Genomic DNA, 21,447 nt, shown 5'->3' with positions numbered 1-21,447 from the left:
TCTCCCTTCTGGGGACTAAGTCCCCACTCTGGCGGGAGAACCGGTGCCAACCACTCCGGCGTCAACAGCCCCTGAAAGGGCGAAATTCTCCATACTTCTGGGGGCTGGGTGGATGCCGGAGGGGTTGCCGCCACTCCAGCCGACGCCCAAGGGACTGTGCGAGTTCGCGCATGCGGCAAAGGGCCGGCGTGATCTCACGCATGCGCGGAAGAGTCGCCGTGTTTTGGCGCACGCGCGGGGGGGGGGTTCTCTTCTCCGCGCCGGCCATGGCGGAAGGAAGGAGTGTCCCCACGACACAGGATCGACTGCAGATTGGTGGGCCCCGATCGCGGGCCAGGCCACAGTGCCCCCCCCCAACCCGGGGTTGAATCCCTCCACGACCCCCCTGAGGACCGCCCCAGCCGACATACCTGCCAGGGCCCGACGTGTGGGACCATAGGTAACCCACGCCGGCGGGACTGGCCAAAAACGGACGGGCGCTCTGCCCAACGGCCCCCGACCGGCGTGGCGTTAACCCCGCCCCCGCCCGAAAAACGGAGCCGGGGCGGGATTCGCGCTGCCCCCGGGGATTCTCCGCCCCTGAATTCTGTCCAGTTATCACTGTTCCAGCTTCTGACTCTGGTGACAAAGAATAGAAAGTTTAAAGGGAGAATAAATTTTCTTGAAAAATGGTTACTGGATTTAAACTTTGGCAAGGAAATAGAAATGTCACATTCCTTCAAGATAATTTTCTTGGAATACTCCTGTTGATAATTGATTCTCTGGCGAATTTATAGCAGAAGTCCAAATGTTTACCCATCGGCTTAAATATAAAGGCAGATATAGAGAGAAACAACTATTAAGAGTACAGCGTCTTTTGCAACTTCTGGATGTCTGAAAGCACTCTAAAGCCAAAAATTATTTTCAAAGTAAATCAATTTTGTAATGTCGGAAACATGGCAGTTAATATGCGTGTAGAAAGGTCCCACAAACAGCAACATTCTTTGAAAAAAAAGGAGATGATCTGTTTCTTAGTGATGTTGGCTCAGGAATTAGCATTGAACAGCACACTGAGGCGAACTCCCCAGTCTCTAAACAGTGCTGTGGAATCTTCTAGGCCCAATCCAGAGGACCTCAATTTAATCCGTAAAAATGGAACTTCTGATAGAGCAGCACTTCCTCAGTCCACCCTCAATACTTTGGGATCGTATGTCTGAAGTAAGACTTGAACCTACAAGCCTCTGGCTCAAAGTCAAGAGTGCAACCACTGCACCTTATTGAGACACACAGGGCTTGACAGGGTGGATGCTGAGAGGATGTTTCCCTTCATCAGAGGGCATAATCTTGGAGTAAGTGGTTGCCCGCTTAAGAGAGAGGTGATGAGGAATTTCTTCTCTCAGAGGGCAGTGAATCTGTGGACTTCTTCACCACAGGAGGCTTAGAGGAGAGGCTGTGTCGTTAAGTAGGTACGGCTGAGATAGACAGATTTTTAATCAGTAAGGGAATCAAGGGTTATGGGGATAAGGCAGGACAGTGGAGTTCAGGATTATCACAGCAGAGCAGTCACGGGGCTGGATTCTCTGTTTTGGAGACTCAGTGTTCCTGCCAGCAGAGTCTCACGACTGTTCTCCGCTGACACTAGGAGCAGCATCCAGCTGTGATTCCCTCTCCCTGTCCATGCAAATTTATGCATGGAGGGGAGCTCACGGGATTCCGTTGGAATCCTGGCATTGGGCCGCCATTTTGAGCAAGGAGCCAGATACCGAGGTCCGGTGGCAGGCCCCCTCTGCTGAAAAGTAGGGACATCTTCCCCTCCCTTTTCCCTTTCCCCCATGACGGGATTAATGGCTCAGCACCCCCACGCCCTCCTCAGCGCACGTGCATGAGAGTGGCCTGACCTCCATTAGAAATCCCCCCCCCATCAGCAACCCGCCCATCCGACTCTTCCCCCCCCATCAGAGGCCCCTACCCGCAAGCTGAAGAGGAGTCCAGGCAGTAGAATGAAATATCACTGCAGTTTCACTTATCTTTTCCTAACATCTGTTACCTCATGCAAAAAGGTCTAGAGCAGCAGCTATTACAAGTGTCAGAGGCTTCCTTGAAAGCAAAGTACACTCCAGAGGGCTTCAAATCCCTTGATAGCCTTTAAAATGCAAATCTTCCATTCACTTTCACACAGCAATACATTGTATTAGTCAATGATTGATAGTTCTATTGACAGCTCCAGAGGCAGCTGTTTGGCGGACTGTTAAATCTATTTTTTCCTTTATGCTTGAATGCATTTCCATTACCCTGCTTTGATGCTAACCACAATGTTTATGAACACTCTTGCTATAATTGACAGCTCCTCACCACATCAAAGGCAGCTAAGTGCTTTCTTCTGGACAAAGAGGAAGTCAAACCAACCTTTATTTTATGGAGGAGACATTAAAAAACAGTAAAGCATGCAAACTTCAACTTTGTGCTGAAGATATTCATGCAAAATGAACAATATATGTCACTGTACTCCAAGCAATGTGACGTAAATGGCAGAGGGGAAGTCGAAGAGTTCATAAGGAAGAGATTTATTCAGTGAACAGCAGTATTTACACAGGAGCCGGTTACACATCTCAGGGTTCTCATTCCTTTCTGTTATGCTAGTGCTGGTTAACTCACAGCCCAGTCAGCACCAGGGAACAATCTTCCCCAGCTGGATGAGCCTCATGCAGGTTATAACACTCCTCCTCTCCCCCACAATGCCCGATAACTTGCTTGAAAAAAACGACCATGGAGGGGAGGACAAAGAAAAGAAATTGAGGAGGGAAAATAAACCCGGGACAACGAAACCACAGTAGCTAGATGATAACAATAAAAAAAAGCAATTTTTGGTCCAACAAGGCGTCACAAAAACAGGGGAACAGGACAGATGGCGTACATCCTGCCGAACATTACTTCCAGCCCAACACCCCCACCAACCACCCAAAGGGTGAAGCCGCTATCTGGGGACGGTGCACACCATAGTGTCTGATCTATCAACACAAGGCCTTAACGCCACCACATAACTTCCAGCCACAAGGGGACCAGGTTTGGGTCGGGGGGGGGGGGGGGGGTGGATTATCAGACATCACCCAACACTCGCAAAAAACACTCGCCACTGCATCAGTGTTCAAAACAAAGGGGGAATTTTTCATGCCCACTGAATGCTCAGGGAACTGTCACTCCAGAATTTATACCGGGATAAAAAAACTGCCACGGATCTGCCCCTCCTGTCTCCTCCATGGATGCAGCTAACACTTTCGCCATCCCCGAAGGGGTCAGTGATCTCACCCTGAAGCGATCCACCTTCAGATCCAACACACAATTAAAATCCTCCCTAAAATTAATTGATGTGTAACTAATTGTGGAATCGCAGCCATCTACCGTCCCATAAACTTAACATTCCCCCCCCCCCCCCCTTTTCCGGGGTCCTAACCTTGTTGGGAGTACAAGAGTCGGCAGGTCATGTTACAGTTGTAAAGGACTTTGGTTCGGCCACGTTTGGAATACTGCGTACAGTTCTGGTCGCCACATTACCAGAAGGATGTGGATGCTTTAGAGAGGGTGCAGAGGAGGTTCACCAGGATGTTGCCTGGTATGGAGGGTGCTAGCTATGAAGAAAGGTTGAGTAGATTAGCATTGTTTTTGTTGGAAAGACGGAGGTTGAGGGGAGACCTGATTGAGGCCTACAAAATTATGAGAGGTATGGATAGGGTGGATAGCAGCAAGCTTTTTCCAAGAGTGGGAGTGTCAATTACAAGGGATCACGATTTCAAGGTGAGAGGGGAAAAGTTTAAGGGAGATGTGCGTGGAAAGCAGAGGGTGGTGGGTGCCTGAAACGCTTTGCCAGCGGAGGTGGTAGAGGCGGATACGATAGCATCATTTAAGATGCATCTGGACAGATATATGAATGGGTGGGAAACAGAGGGAAGTAGATCCTTGGAAAATAGGTGACAGGTTTAGATAAAGGATCTGGATCGGCGCACGCTGGGAGGGCCGACGGGCCTGTTCCTGTGCTGTAATTTTCTTTGTTCTTTGTTCTAACCCCCCACCCCCCACGCTCCTCGATTCAGCCGTACTCACCAGGATGTAATACTTCTAAACAGATTCCTGATTCCCAGGCCCACCCAAGATGGCATCCAGCCCCATCCCTAGGGTGAAACAAAGAAAAATCCCCTGGTCATTGTTAATGCCCCCCCCCCTCCAGGCTTGCAGACTACCTGGCGCCACAACCTCCTTCATCCATCCACCAACCAAACAAACAACCGGACCCAAGAGATATATCAACAGAAAAAGAGAACTTCCATTGATAAAGCATGTTTCACAACCTCGGGGCATCCCATAGTGTTTCAGAGCAAATTAAGTATTTTTGAAATGCAGGTTGTAATGAACTCCAATTGGCTTTATTGGTTGACCAATTGGAGTATGAGCTCCCTCAATGATAGCTCATTGAGGGGGCCCATATAATCACCTGTGTAGGCTTTGTGAGCCAGTCTTAAGTTGACTGGACTGCTAACAGCACTGTTTGTAGCTGCTCCTGTAATATCGTTATTGTAAATAAATATTGGTGTGGTGACGGAACTCCTGCCTCCCGTGGATTACTACTGTGGTGACGAGGTAAACTACGAATTTTGCGGAGACCAGCTGCCGCACTCGGAGGGTAAGCCTTGCCATTTTAAAAATGCCGTTTTCTGGGAGGTTAGAGGCATTCGATCCGGCTATTGAGGATTGGTCCCAGTATGTGGAGAGAATGTGTTACTTCTTCCGGGCAAATGATATACTGACGGACGAAAGGAGACGGCTTATCCTGCTGTCGGCGTGCGGACCCTCTGCTTTCGCCATTATACGTAGTCTGACTTATCCCGATATGCCGGACACGAAAACTTTCCAAGAAGTAACGGAATTGGTGAAAGAGCACTACGACCCAAAACCACCCCTCATTTTGCATAGGTACAGATTCTACACAGGAAGCGGGAAGACAGGGAGTCAGTCACGAATTTCTTGACCCGCCTGAGAAGGCTGGCGGAAAAATGTGAGTTCGGCCCGGCGCTAAATGAAATGCTTCGGGACCGGTTAGTGTGTGGCATAAACGACCTCACAATACAGAAACGCATGTTGGTAGAAACGGAGCTAGACTGCAGGCAGGCGTTACAGCTCGCACTGTCCCTAGAAAAGGCAGCAAGTGGAGCGCAGGAACTACAGGGCACGCCAATGGAGGTAGATACCTGTGAGAGGGACTACCACAACGGGTCCTGCTACCAGATAGCCGCTCTCAGGAAAAACCTGAGGAATAGAGGGAAAAAGGAAAAAGGAAAACCCCAGAACTTGAGGGGCAGCAGGGTAGCATGGTGGTTAGCATAAATGCTTCACAGCTCCAGGGTCCCAGGTTCGATTCCCGGCTGGGTCACTGTCTGTGTGGAGTCTGCACGTCCTCCCCCTGTGTGCGTGGGTTTCCTCCGGGTGCTCCGGTTTCCTCCCACAGTCCAAAGATGTGCGGGTTAGGTGGATTGGCCATGCTAAATTGCCCGTAGTGTCCTAATAAAAAGTAAGGTTAAGGGGGGATTGTTGGGTTACGGGTATAGGGTGGATACGTGGGTTTGAGTAGGGTGATCATGGCTCGGCACAACATTGAGGGCCGAAGGGCCTGTTCTGTGCTGTACTGTTCTATGTTCTGTTCTATGTTCTATGCCCGCAAGTCTGCCAGGACTAACTGGAGACAGAGGGAAGTACCGGCTGAGGCTCCCCCAACAGAGAAGGACCGTTTCTGGCACCAGACAGAGTGGGGTAACAACGACAGAAACCCTAGAAGGAGGTGGCAAAAGAGGAATAGCAGGTGGGGACGCAGGGAAGTACACAACATAGACACCCCATCTTCCTCCGAAGGGGAACAATTATATAACATTACAACGAAGAAAGCAGAACCCATTAGGATTACCCCACGGGTGAACGGACAGCCGACAAAATGGAAATAGACACGGGTGCGGCCGTATCAGTAATGGGAGTGGCAGCATTTAGAAAAATCAAAGATGGACTCCAGCCACTGACCCTAACAAAAACATCGACGAAACTTAAAACCTACACGGGGGAACCCCTGGAAGTTCTAGGCACGACTCATGTACCTGTGGAATATGAGAAACAATTGCTCAGATTACCGTTGATGATAGTAGAGGGCTCCGGACCGAGCTTAATTGGACGGAACTGGCTGAAAGACCCAAAATTAGATTGGATGAAAATTTTCCAGAGTGGAAGCGGGCAGTTGAGTGGAGTACTCCAAAAATACCCGGAGGTCTTCCAGGAATGTTTGGGGGAAATCATAGGCGGCAAAGCAACTTTGCACGTGGACCCAGATGCCCTTCCGAAATTTTGTAAGGCCAAGCCGGTACCTTTTCCATTAAGGAAGAAAGTAGATGACGAAATAGAAAGGTTACGGCGCGACGGCATTATCAGACCAGTACAGTTTTCGGAATGGGCAGCGCCGGTGGTACCAATTTTGAAGCCAGGCGGTTCGATACGTCTCTGTAGAGATTTCAAACAGACAGTAATGACTCTAAATTTTTTGGACACCCTACCAGTAGACGCACAACATATTTGGTTGTGGACGCAAAAAGACCCAGTTTTAGCCAAGATGAAGCATTTACTGCTAATGGGGGAACTGGAAAGACCAGTGGAGCCCCAGATGCACCCATACTGGAGCAGAAGGGACCAAATAACCGTAGAAGACGGTATCCTATTATGGGAAGCCCGGGTAATCGTCCCAGCTCAGGGCCGTCAGGCAATCTTAACCGAGTTACATCACAGACACCCAGGGGTGTCTAAAATGAAGATGCTAGCTCGAAGCTACGTTTGGTGGCCAGGTTTGGACACAGACATAGCAGCCTTGGTACGTCGGTGCCAGGAGTGCCAACAGGGGCAAAGAGTGCCACCAGTGGCGCCATTGCACCCGTGGGAATGGCCAGGCAGACCGTGGACCCGTCTGCATATTGACCACGCCGGCCCTTTCATGGGCTCAATGTTTTGGGTGGTAGTGGACGCCCACTCCAAATGGTTGGACGTCCACCGGGTAAACACGGCAAGCACAGCATCGACAATTGAAAAGCTCAGGGCCTCGTTTGCAACACATGGACTTCCGGAGAAATTGGTGTCGGACAACGGAACGGCATTCACAAGTGGAGAATTTGGAAAATTTCTGAAGGTAAACGGAGTCCGTCACATCAAAACGGCCCCTTACCATCCAGCGACCAACGGCCTGGCAGAGAGAGCGGTCCAGACACTTAAAGCGGGACTCAAGAAGCAGCCGGCAGCTTCAATAGACGCAAAGCTCTCCCACTGGCTGTTTGATTACAGGACCACACCGCATTCCACAACGGGCATACCGCCAGCTGAACTCTTAATGGGAAGGCGGCTGTGAACGAGGCTGAATCTCCTTTTCCCAAATTTAACGGGGAAAGTGGAGAAACAACAGGAGGCCCAACGCAGGGGGCATGATAATAGTCGGCAGCAGAGACATTTCCAGGTGGGGGCACCGGTTTGGGTCAAGAATTATGGGAATGGACCAACATGGGTCAAAGGCACGGTCGAGTCCCAAACAGGGCCCATGTCCTATGAGGTTTCAATAGGAGGTAAGGTGCTGAAGAAACACCTAGACCAAATAAGGGCAGCGGAACCACACCTGGAGGCAGGCAAAGCAGGACCGCCTCAAGCTGGGATAGCCCAGACGGAAAGGATACCCACACCCCAGCCCCGAGCAATTTCTCCAGACCCTGTCATCCAGTCATCAGAGTCGGAGATGGATACACTCGACGAGGCCGCCGCGACACTTCTCCCCGAGGAGGAGGAAGAACAACTTCCAAGGAGGTCGTCAAGGAAAAGACGGCACCTATAAGGTACACCCCGCCCACTTCGGAGAACAACCCGGCGCACGACACAGAGGTGACAGACCCAGACATGAGGAGCAGGAAGAAGCTCAGAGGAATGCCAGCTGGCCGGAATTCCTCAGATCTTGGGGGGGGAGGGGTGTAATGAACTCCAATTGGCTTTATTGGTTGGCCAATTGGAGTATGAGCTCCCTCAATGATAGCTCATTGAGGGGGCCCATATAATCATCTGTGTAGGCTTTGTGAGCAGTCTTAAGTTGACTGGACTGCTAGCAGCACTGTTTGTATCTGCTCCTGTAATATCGTTATTGTAAATAAATATTGGTGTGGTGACGGAACTCCTGCCTCCCGTGGATTACTACACAGGTGCTGTTGCAATGTGAAGCGACGTTATGTAACCTTTTGTGAAAATATTACTATGGAAGTTTTAAATAAAGTCTTGAATTTGCAGAGTCTTTGCTCAGGAAAGTTTAGTGCAGACGTAGAGTGCAAATTGATTAAGCACTTATTTTTATTGCTACTATTACAAAAATCTTACCATTATCACATGGGTGGTGAAGGGAGTGTCCTTATAGTCAATGTAAAAAATTATTTTTGTAATTCAGGCATTTATTTATTTATGCATGAGTACCAAGTAAATAAAAAAACTAATTTCTCAGGAATCAATCAAAATAAACGTTTGGAGCTGTCTCTGATGAATGCCCTCCAAAGTTTAATTTTGTGGGATTGTTGTTCCTTGACTTTCAAATTCCAGTGGACCACCTTCATTTTCTTTCATTTGCTACGATCCAGGCTGTGGGAGATTTCTTATTTTGTTTTTAAAAATGCCCCAAAACTGCGACTGCTGTAACTATATTTGTTCTGTTCCCACCATTGATGTGGCGCAGCATCTGTAAACAAGCCAGCACGCTAAACTGTTCAAATGGATTGGTGACTTTTGTCGATTGACCCCACATTGGTGCCTCCATGCTGGGACTGTTTAGTCTTTGCTAAGAAAACATAGGACACTTGATTAGAGTCAGCTGATGGATATAAACAAAGCAGCTATTCCTCACTAACCCGCATTCAGCAGGTGCGACTCTCATGAATTCTAGGAATCGATATTGGTGATTAGCATCAGATGAACATGTTTTGTTACCTGTGTGGTAGGTAACATGTGCTACTCAATCCAGTTACAGCAGAAAGAAGGCTCAAAGTCGTCCAGAAGTTTATGTAAGGTTTATTGAGTAACAGAATTTAACAACTGCGTGAGTTCTTACTTTAAGAACTCTACTGGTAGAAAGGTTACAACTTTTACATACAACAACTAGGCCTGACCACACTAGCAGCCCTGAGCTACATCTCTGCTTCTGCTCTCCTCACAGTCTAATCAGCCAAAGAGCCCGGAGGGCTGCTTGCTTCTCCTTTTAAACCCCCCAGCGTTGTCTCCTGGTGATCTTTCCATTTCCCATCAACCCCTTCTGTACATACCCATGTAAAGATCACTACAGAACACATGTCACTATAGTAACAGTAAAATAACAGCGAGAAGAATTGCATATAAGCCCGCTGACCACATAAATGGGCTGATAATTGTCAATAATCATTTCAGGACCATGTAATCCAGGAATAATATTTTACTGTAATCTACCCCCACTCTGCCCTGACTATGAACAAGAGCTTTAAGCTGTAATTGGCCAGTAATATTTTTCACATGTACCGACTCTGCAATGACCTATTTAAGAAGTATTGTTTTTGAGCTTTAAAAAGCTGAATAACTCTTCAACAAATACGTTCAGCTGACCAGTGTATAAGGAGACCAATCTTTCACAAGCAACAATGGATACAACAGACCTGTCCTGCTGCTCAACCTGAACCTTGGCAGCAACTACTTCTGACTGCACTTGTTTATCTGCAGTGCACGATAATGTTCTCGGTAACAAAGCAAATGATAGAATTCCAGATAACCAACAAGGGATGGGCAGTCTGCCCATTTAAAATCCATGCTGCAGATCACCTTGTGATTTCAGGCGTTGAGGCGATGTCAGTGTTATGTAATGTGAGCAGTATGACAGACAATACAGCGAAAGCATGCACTCCAACCTTGTGTGTAATGGGGATTGGCCAAAATGCAGTACGTCCTGAACGAACCATCGTTCAAGTGTATGAAACATATAGAAGGACTGGGATTGAGCAAGGAGATTCAACTTCACTGCGAGTAAGCAGGTCATTGCATTGCAGGTCATGAAATGGAACCGCACAGACCGAAACAATTCCGGGATTCAGTTGCTGAAACCCTTTCATACCTGTTAAAATTGTGACGAAACTTTGAGCAAAATATTTATGCTGCTTGCATTCAGCAGGGAGATTGTTTTGAAGTAACAGAAGTGAAATGAAATTAGATAAAATTCAGTTGTGTCAATGTAGTGAGTGTGATTTACTGAGTGACCTATCTGCCATATCAGCAACAAAGCAACGAGTGAATACATTGAGTAAGAAGTGAGTCATTTTACCCCTGAAACATTTTCTATAATTGGCCAATATCTCATTTACCTAAAGCCGACAGTACTGTTGACTCGCAATTAATGTGTAACTAGTTTGGTAAGAAATCTGGGGCGGGATTCTCCGACCCCCCGCCGGGCTGGAGAATCCCTGGGGGGCAGCGTGAATCCCGCCGGCTGCCGAATTCCCCGGCGCCGGTTTTGGGGGGGGGGGGGCAGAATTGGGCCTCGCCGGTCGGGGGCTGTTGGCACCCCCCCACCCCCCCCACCCCCCCCACACCCCCCCCCCCCCCCCCCCGGCGATTCTCCGATCCGCGATGGGCCGAGCGACCGTCCGTTTTCGGCCGGTCCTGCCGGCGGAAAATACACAAGGTCCTTACCGGCGGGACTTGGCTCTGCGGGCAGCCTGCAGAGTCCTCGGGGGGGATCTGGCCCCGGGGGGCCCCATGGTGGCCTGGCCCGCGATCGGGGCCCACCTATGTGCGGGCGGGCCAGTGCCATGGGGGCACTCTTTCCCTTCGCACTGGCTGCTGTAAAGCTCCGCCATGGCCGGCGTGGAGAACAAACCCCCTGCCAGCAGTTCTGGGAACACGCTGCTGCACCTGCGCATGCGCCAACTTGCACCAGCCGGCAGAGGCCCTTCGGCACCGGTTGGCACAACGCCAGGCCCACCGGCGCTGGCATACCCCCGGAAGGTGCAGAGGATTCCACACCTTCCGGGCAGCCCGACACCGGAGTGGTTCACGCCACTCCTTGGCGCCGGAGAGTCCCGGCCATGATCTTTGATCCATGTTATCTGTATATTTTTTTAAATGAGAATACCGTTGAATTGGTTGCGCTGCAATTGGATTTTAGTAAAAAGCTGCTTAGAAATCTTATCAATGTATATAATACAGGCCATTGGAGTGCCAGCGCTGTACATTTATCCATATTTATATATAATGTGGTTGTGTCTGAAATCACAGTGCAAAGCCTTTTCGCAGGTTCCCTCGTAGCTCAGCGAGTTCTTTTCTGCTGTTCTTGGGAGGTGGCCGTGACTAGCACGGCCGGCTTTCATTGCCAACAGTTTCCCTTAAACCACTGCAGTGCTCCCAAAGTCCTATTAGTTTGCGCATGCCAGGAATTTGACCATGAGATTGTACGTCTAGTGTGTGATTTGGAGGGAGATTTGGAGGTCTGCTGCTCCTCATCATTTCACAAAGTCTGGCAAAGGTTAAGAGGGGACACAAGTTCAAAGTGAGGTGGGGGGGAACAGTCTGGAACGCACTGCCTTGGAGGGCAGTAGAGGCGGGTTGCCTCACATCCTTTAAATAAATAATCTTTATTGTCACAAAGAAGCTTACGTGAACACTGCAATGAAGTTACTGTGAAAAGCCCCTAGTGTTAAGTAATGGGTTAAGTGACATTGCAATTAGTTGTCTCATTTATGTTAAGTATACAATAATTGACACTGATATAGAACATTGAACATTACAGCACAGTACAGGCCCTTCGGCCCTCGATGTTGCGACGACCTGTGAAACCACTCTAAAGCCCATCTACACTATTCCCTTATCATCCATATGTTTATCCAATGACCATTTGAATGCCCTTAGTGTTGCTGAGTCCACTACTGTTGCAGGCAGGGCATTCCACACCCGTACTACTCTCTGGGTAAAGAACCTACCTCTGACATCTGTCCTATATCTATCTCCCCTCAATTTAAAGCTATATCCCCTCGTGCTAGACATCACCATCCGAGGAAAAAGGCTCTCACTGTCCACCCTATCTAATCCTCTGATCATCTTGTATGCCTCAATTAAGTCACCTCTTAACCTTCTTCTCCCTAACGAAAACAGCCTCAAGTCCCTCAGCCTTCCCTCATAAGATCTTCCCTCCATACCAGGCAACATTCTGGTAAATCTCCTCTGCACCCTTTCCAATGCTTCCGCATCCTTCCTATAATGCGGCGACCAGAATTGAACGCAATACTCCAAATGCGACTGCACCAGAGTTTTGTACAGCTGCAACATGACCTCATGGCTCCGAAACTCAATCCCTCTACCAATGAAAGCTAATAGACCATACGCCTTCTTAACAACCCTCTCAACCTGGGTGGCAAGGTGGCCTCTGTGTCTGGTGATGTGTAGTTAGAGTTTTGTGCAGAGTCTGTTGGAATGAAATAAATGTGTGTTGGTGAAAAAGGAACAGAACTTTTGGCTCTTCATACCACAGCAACTAAAACGTCTAACACCTAGTTGCCATATTCCGACGCCTTTTCGGGTACACAGAGGGAGAATTCAGAATTCTCAGCCAGTACGGGAAATGAACCCGCGCTGCTGGCCTTGTTCTGCATCACAAACCAGCTGTCTAGCCCACTGAGCTAAACTAGCATTAAACAGTACCTGGATGAGCACTTGACACGTCATAGCATTGGAGGCTATGGGCCAAGTGCTCGCAAATGGGATTCGGATTGGCGGATCAGGTGCCTTTCGTGCGGCGGTGCAGACCCGATGGGCCGAAGGGCCTTTTCGGCACTGTATTTTTCTGTGATAGGTGCACATGCACCTTCTTCCCTAAATGATGAAGGAGCTGCTGCTGAAGAAAGCTTTGCGAGTTGTCCACGGATCGTCTGAGCCACAATGTTCAGGAAAGCCCACGTCTCACGTCCTCAACCCTTACTCGCTTCGCTAATCTCAGCCGGAGAGGCTACAGTTAATTACAAGAGAAAGGCTGTTGCTGTAAAATGTGAGGATACGGTCCAGCTCATTTGTGGTGAGCTAGCCAGCCAGCATTGAGTGTTTGGGAGTACACCAGAACCCTGGAAGTACTCCAGCAATTGTCTGCAACCTTCAGAAAAGAGTGAGAGGAATTCGTAACACTTTCGTCAAACCTCAAAACAGAACAATATTTTTAATTGAACCTGGAACATTTGTTTCAGAATCCAACATCTTGCCGCAATTTGCTTTTATCTTGGTCTGTAATATGAGCAGTTCTGAGATGCAATGTTTGTGTCACCAGTGGGGGATTAACCCAACAAACCCTCCTTAGATCTTCTTTTACAATCATACAGGGCAGAAGGAGAGTCAGTTCATCCCACTGTTTTGTTTTTACCTCATGGATCCGCAAATGTTTCCTTTTGTGAAAAAGGCTTTAGGAGCACATCAGTCAATAATGGTCTTATTTGTCAAGCAACAAAGGTTGTGAACTTAAAGGTCATGGATCTGAACACCACATTGGACCTGAGCACATTAAAAAAACATATATTTTTATTAAGCAAGATTTTTCAATGTAACGCCATAAAAAACATTTTACGCAAATAGTACAATTACAATTTTAGACTCAAATCACCGCCCCCTCACATCCACAAAGAAAAACTACCAAGACAAAACCCAAAGCAAATCCCGAAAACCCCCTCCTCTAACATCTGACGATGACCGACTCCCTGATGTAGGAAATGAAAGGCTGCCACCTCGAATAGAACCCTTGTGCCATACCCCTCATGATATACTTGACCTTTCTAAGTGCAAGAGCTCCATAAGGTTACTTAACCACGACAAGGAACTGGGCGGAACCGGAGTCCTCCACGCACCTTCGGGCTATCAGCGAGGTGAAGGTTGCAGCCATCCGCCTTCTGTAGTTCTGATGAGTCCGAGGCTCCAAACAATATCCACCAAAGGACAAAGCTCCATCTCAATCCCAAGTGTTCCTGACATGATGCTGAAGAAGGAGACTCAAAAGCTCACCCGTTTGGGGCAAGACCAGAACATATGCGCGTGATTCCCTGGACCTCGTGAACAACGCTTGCACCTATCCTCTGCCTCCGGGGGAAAAAAAAGACTCATCCGTGCCCTGGTCAGATTTGCCCTGTGCACCACCTTGAACTGAATCAAGCTGAGCTTAGTAAATGAGGAGGTGGAGTTGACTCTGTGTAGAGCTTCACTTCAATGCCCCCCCCCCCCCCTCCGCCCCATCAAAAGCTAGACCCAGCTCCCTCTCCCACTTCCTTTTAACCCAATTCAATAGAACTTGCTCTACCGACACAAACCAACTATAAACGCCCGATATCTTCCCTTGCCCCTGCTCAATTGTCGGAATGAGCCCATCCATCAACGAGGGTGAGGGTGCCAAGGGAAAGGAGGAAATCCCCGCACCTTCATTTTTGCCACCTAGTAATAAAATAACAGATTGGGCAATGCTAGCCACCCCCTGATTGCCTTTCCCTCTGCAAATCCATGGGGTCTTACCCGCCCAAATAAAAGAAGATATATATTTTGGACTGTCACAAAGAAAGATGTGGGAAGGAAAACTGGAGGACACTGAAACGAAAATAGAAACGCTGGGAGAATATTCATCTTTACCGACTGGATCCTGCCCACCAGGGACAGAGAGGGGTGGTCCCACTTCTTCAAGTCTGACTTGACCCCATTTACCAGACCCCCAAAATTTAGTTTATGGAGTGAGGCCCAATCAGGGGTCACCTAGATTCCCAGTCACTGGAAGCTGGTCCTGGTTAGGCAAAAGGTCAACCTTCCCAGATCGGCTCTGCTCCCTGGGAGATTCACCGGAAACCATTCACTTTTGCCCAGGTTCAATTTATATCCCAAGAAAGATCCAAACTCCTAAACAGCTTCATTATCTCCTCTACACTTGAGACATGATCCATCATATACAACAATAAATCATCCATGTTCAGTCACCCTGTGCTCCCTCTGGCCCTTCTCTTTCCCCTTCCACCTCATAGATGACATCAATGCTATCGCCAAGGCAAACAATAGCAGAGACAATGGATACACCTGCCTCGTGCCTATTTTTTTAAATTAAGAGTACCCAATTCATTTTTTCCAATTAAGGGGCAATTTAGCATGGCCAATCCACCTAACCTGCAGATCTTTGGGTAGTGGGGGTGAAACCCACGCAAACACGGGGAGAATGTGCAAACTCCACATGGACAATGACCTAGAGCTGGGATCAAACCTGGGACCTCGGTGCCGTGAGGCAGCTGTGCTACCTACCCACTGTGCCACCGTGCTGCCATTCCTCGTGCCTATTTCAAGCTCAAAGCATTCAGGGCTCTATCTAGAAGCTAGATCCAAGACATAAATTTATATCCACACCTTCCCAGGATCTCGAACAGATACCCCCACTCCAACCTATCAAACGCCTTTTCAGCATCCAATGAAATACTTATCTCTGGCTCAGGGGCTGAAGAGGGGGACAGAATAATATTAAGCATTTGCCTCATATTGGCTGCCAGCTGCCTGCCCTTAACTAACCCAGTCTGTTCTTCCCGTGGAAGGCATGGCTCCAAGCGCATTACCAAAACCTTCGGCAACAAGTTTGCATTCGCATTCAATAATGAAATGGGGGGATACGACCCACACTCTATCCGGACCCTCATCCTTCTTTAAAATCAGAGAGACCGACGCCTGTGCCAATGTGGCCGGCAACGTCTCCCTCGACATGGAGTCGTTAAACATCTCGAACAACAATGGGACCAGCTGACCCGCAAATGTCTTAAAAAATCAGATCGGAAATCCATCCAGGCCCGGTGCTTTACCCATGTATTTCATGACCTCCTCCACATTCAGCGGGAACTCTCTCTCTTCTCTCTCATTCTACATCCAGGATAGACAAACCATCCAAAAGAACTCCAACATAGACAAGTCATCCTCAGGGGGCTGTGACTTATGATAGGAAGATTCGAAAACATAGAACATAGAACAGTACAGCACAGAACAGGCCCTTCGGCCCTTAATGTTGTGCCGAGCCATGATCACCCTACTCAAACCCACATATCCACCCTATACCCGTAACCCAACAACCCCCCCCTTAACCTTACTTTTATTAGGACACTACGGGCAATTTAGCATGGCCAATCCACCTAACCTCATCATTAGGTGGACTGTGGGAGGAAACCGGAGCACCCGGAGGAAACCCACGCACACAGGGGGAGGACGTGCAGACTCCACACAGACAGTGACCCAGCCGGGAATCGAACCTGGGACCCTGGAGCTGTGAAGCATTTATGCTAACCACCAAGCTACCCTGCTGACCTTAGCTGGGGTGGAGACCAACCTGGCACTTGAGTCCTTTGCCTGCACCATTTCCCGAGAAGCCGTCTCAGCTGGTGTGCTGACAGACAACTGGCCTCTCCCCACGCTCATTAAAAGCTCCCCTCGAGCGTCGCAGCTGGCGCACTGCCCTGTCCATCGAAAGCAGCCCAAATTCCAACTGGTTTCTTTCTGCTTGCCAACTCTGACGTCGAGGCAAGCAGGTATTGGCGATCCACGTGCAGGATGGTATCCACCAACCTCTGCCTCTACCCCCTTTCACCCTTCTCTTTGTATGCCCTATAAGCAATTCTCCCCACCCCCACCTCCGCCGCCATGACTGCCTTCAAAGCCTCCCACAACAAAATCTCTTCACTCCTATTAAAATTAAGGTACTGCCCAAAGGCGGAGGCAACCCTCTCCCAGAATTCCTTATCTGCCAATAACCTCCGAGGAGAGGGCACAGAGCGAGTCTCGACTCCACCACCAAATCCACAAAACGCAGAGCTCGATCCAAAATCGCTATTCCTGAATACCCCAACCACCCCTGGAAACAGAGACATGCCCACCACAAAGAAGTCGATCTGAGAGTAGACCTGATGTACCTGAGGGAAAAAAGAAAAATCCTTCTCATTTGGATGTAAAAATCTCCACAGGGATAACAACAAAAAACCATAATGCCAACCAGCCACCCTGCTCAAAAACAACTTTTTTCTTTTTACAAATTTTGTTTAGTCGTTCGCGGGTTGTGGGCGTTGCTGGCAGGGCGTTTATTACTCATCCCTGAGGGCATTTAAGAGTCAACCACATTGCCGTGGATTGGAGTAACATGTAGGCCAGACCAGGTAAGGTTGACAGATTTCCTGCCATAGAAGCATTAATGAATCAGATGGGTTTTTACGATAATTGACAATGGTTTAATGGTCATCATTAGACTTTTAATTCCAGATTTTTATTGAATTCAGATGTTACCATTTGCCCTGGTGGGATTCAAACCCTGGTCCCCAGAGCATTATTACCCTGGGTCTCTGGATTACTAGTCCAGTGACAGTACCATAACACCACTGCCTCCCTGCTATTGTTCCAGGGAAAATAAAGAAAGGAAAAAAGAAACCTGAACAACAAGCTATTCCAGGACAGCTACAACACTGGCATCTATCCGGTAATGTGGAAAATTGCCCAGGTGTGTCCTGTACACAGGAAACAGGAAAAATCCAACCCAGCCAATTACTGCCCTATCTGTCTGTGCTCCATCTTCAGCAAAGTGATGGAAGGAGTCATCAAAAGTGCTATCACGCGACTTTACTCAGCAATAACCTGCTTACAGACGCTCAGTTTGGGTTCTGCCAGGGTCACTCGGCTCCTGGCCTCATTAGAGCCTTGGTTCAAACATGGACAATAGTGCTGAATGCCAAAGGTGAGGTGAGAGTGACTGCCCTTGACATCAGGGCAGCATTTGACTGAGTATGGCATCAAGGAGCCCTAGCTAAACTGGAGTCAATGGGAATCAGGGGGGAAACTCTCCACTGGTTGGAGACATACCTGGCAGAAAGGAAGATGATTGTCGTGGTTGGAGGTCAGTCGTCTCAGCTCTAGGACATCACTGCAGGAGTTCCTCAGGTTAGTGTCCTGGGTCCAACCATCTTCAGCTGCCTCATCAATGACCTCCCTTCCATCATAAGGTTAGAAATGGGGCTGTTCGCAGATGACTGCACAATGTTCAGTACCATTTGCGACTCCTTAGATAATGAAGCAGTCCATGTCCAAATGCAGCAAGACCTGGACAATATCCAGGCTTCAAGTGGCAAGTTACATTCGCACCACACACGTGCCAAACAATGGCTATCTCCTTGAAGAGAACAACCAGGTTACCAGTGATCAGAAACTGAACTGGACTAGCCATATTAATACTGTGGCTACCAGAGCAGGTCAAAGGCTAGGCAAGCAATTCATCTCCTGACCCGCAAAGCCTGCCCACCACCTGCAAGGCACAAGTCAGGGATGTAATGGAATATTCTCCACTTGCCAGGATGAGTACAGCTCCAACAACACTCAAGAAGCTTGACACCATCCAGGACAAAGCATGTCTTGATTGCTACCCTTCCGACAAACATTCAAATCCTCCACCATCGATGAACAGTGGCAGCCGTGCGTACCAACTACAAGATGCACTGCAGGAACTCGCCAATGTTCCTTAGGCAGTACCTTCCAAACCCACAACCACTACCATCTAGAAGGACAAGAGCAGCAGGTACCTGGGAACCCCACCACCTGGAGATTCCCCTCCAGTTCACTCCCAACGTCAACTTGGAAATATATCGTTGTTCCTTCACTGTTGCTGGATCAAAATCCAGCAACTCCCTCCGTAACAGCACAGAGGGTGTGCCTATACCCCAGAAACTGCAGCCGTTCAAGAAGGCAACTCACCACCACCTTCTTAAAAGCAACTAGGGAAGGACAATAAATGCTGGCCTAACCAGCGACGCCCACATCACATAAATGAATTTTTAAAAAACAACACCCGTCCCACAAAATCTACAGTAAAAATCCAGCTACGACCCTCCTAAATGCCCAAAACACACTCCACCAAAACACTAAAATTCACACTCCCACCCCCAGACATGCATCTCCCAACCAATATAATTCATAGTCTATCTGTGCCCTCCCCGTGCCTCTTCCGGAGTTTCAAAGTAGTAATCTTTTGATTGATAACTCACTCAGAGGTGCGCAGAGTAAACCACGGCAGATCGAACAGTGCTCTGATACAACACAACCTTGGCCTGGGTTGAAAGCTGCATGCCTCCTGACCAGTTCCGCTCCAACATCTTGATAGATCCTCACAACGTGGCCCTCCCATCTGGAGTCCCGATGATCTTTCTGTGAAAGCGCACAATGATCGAACGCGATGGCTCACCAGTACGGGGTTTCAACGACCTGTGGGCCCAATTGAACTCGGGAGGAGACGCCATTTCCCTTTCCCAACTATCGCCCAAAGCAGCTACAATATAAACTTTGTCAGACTCAGACCCACCAAGCCCTCCGGAAACCTAATCACAATCATGTTCTGTCTTCGGGAGCGGTTTTCCAATTCGTCCACCATGGCTCTCAATGCCTAGTTGTCACCTGCAACATCTCCACTTCCAGAGAGGTGATCTGGTCACCTCCACCTCTTTTAGCTCCACACCCTCCACCTTTACCACTTGATCCACTTTTGCCATCAGAGGACATCACCCCTGTGATCGTTCTTTCAAGGTCCCCCGAGACCTCCCGCCGTATTCTCTGAAGTCCCCCCCCCCCTCCGTTAGAATGCCTGTCAGCATCTCAGCGGTTCATGAAGTTGCCACCGATGCTGCAGGATCCTCCGCTATTTTCCTCACAGACAGAGCTCTCGAGGCTTCTGAGTTCGACGACGTTTCCTTATTTTTCTGCTGCCCAGACTTGTATTTATTTATTTATTGGGCATCCCTTTGACGTGGGAATGTTAACCCATCGATCTAACCAAACTGCAGCTGAAACTTGGCTAATGTTCTTTCCTCAACCAACAGAAAATAGAGCATCTATCTCATTAGAACGCACATTTCGTATTTGTGAGTCCCTGCTATGTACAAATTGACCACCATGTTTGTTGGCCTCACAATAGTTGACCTCAGAAGTGGTCAATTAATTGTCAAGCAATTCAAGATGGCTTAGGACATGAAGGGCGCTCTGCGAATGCAGGTTCTTTAATTTGATTTAAGTAGTTTGTTGCTTCTACATCAACATGGCATCATACTGAGTACAAAGGAAGAAGATTGTGGTTGCCGGAGGCCAATCATCTCAGCCAACGTAAAATGCCAACATTTCTTCAGCCGTACCTCCCAAACACGGTCACTTGCCAAAACCACCTCTTGGAGGATCCACTTTAAGCCACACACCATCCTGACTTGGAACTGTATCACTGTTCCTTCGCTGTCGCTGGGTCAAAATCCTTGAATTCCCTAACCAACAGCACTGTGGGTGTACCTACACCTCACAAGCTGCAAAAAAGGACAGTTTCTCAAGGACATTGTTGGAGATGGGCAATAAATGTCCGGCCTATGAATGAATGTGAAAACTTGAGTTAATGAGTATTTCCCAAATTAATATTGAATAGCAAGCTGCAGAGCTTGCTCTCAACAAAATAAACCATTTCAGATTCTTGCTTAACAGAAAAAGATTCTTTGCTCTCTTCGCGGAGGTTATGCTTCACACTGTATAGCTGTTAACAGTTCGGAATTCTTTTCATAAAATATGCCAGAGCACGTCCACAATTTGAAACCCCTTTTGTTAACTGATGTCAATAGGTCTGTTACATTTTCTATATCTATTTAGATATCTAGAATTTTGCAATCTTTGTTTTTCCTTTTAATTTCTCATGTGAACTTGTCTTGTTATTGTTAATAGTCCTCCGAATGAATGTTGACAGCCAATTTCAACCAGTGAGTTGGAGGCACTTATGGTTTTAAAAACGGCCTCCAAACACATAACTGGAGCTACAGCAGAGTACTGAAAACAGCAGGATTAATTCTCCAGCAAAATGCAGTGAGTGGAGAATAGTTATACGATACAGATTATGTGCATAAAATTAAGGCCAGTCACTTGCAGTAGTGATCTACACGGAAGTTATCCAATCCTCTTGACAACAACTACTTGTATTGATGTGGTGACTTTAATGTAGTAACACATCCCAGACCATCAGCAAAGCTGGGGGCTCCAGACCTCCATTCTGGCCAGGATGTATGGTGTCATTAAATGCAGCCCTTTTTTTTAATGCAGTCTACTACACGAGGCTATAGCACAGTGGTTCGCACTGTGGCTTCACGGCGCCAAGGTCCAGGTTCGATTCCCTGCTGGGTCACTGTTTGTGCGGAGTCTGCACTTTCTCCCTTGTCTGCGTGGGTTTCCTCCGGGTACTCCGGTTTCCTCCCACAGTCCAAAGATGTGCAGGTTACGTGGATTGGCCATGCTAAAATGCCCTTAGTGTCCAAAAAGGTTAGGTGGGGTTATTGGGTTACGGGGATAGGGTGGAAGTGAGGGCTTAAGTGGGTT

The 21,447-nt window shown here is 48.2% G+C and overlaps 1 protein-coding gene across 3 annotated transcripts in view; it reads left to right on the top strand.

The window, feature by feature from the left end:
- The window catches only part of acoxl (acyl-CoA oxidase-like), a 531,095-nt gene that overhangs the window by 182,196 nt on the left and 327,452 nt on the right, over positions 1-21,447 (top strand). The window lies entirely within an intron of this gene.

This window comes from Scyliorhinus canicula, chromosome 6 (assembly GCF_902713615.1).
Source record: "Scyliorhinus canicula chromosome 6, sScyCan1.1, whole genome shotgun sequence".
In the NCBI taxonomy this organism is placed as follows: Eukaryota; Metazoa; Chordata; class Chondrichthyes; order Carcharhiniformes; family Scyliorhinidae; genus Scyliorhinus; species Scyliorhinus canicula.
This window is presented reverse-complemented; position numbering and strand designations above follow the sequence as displayed.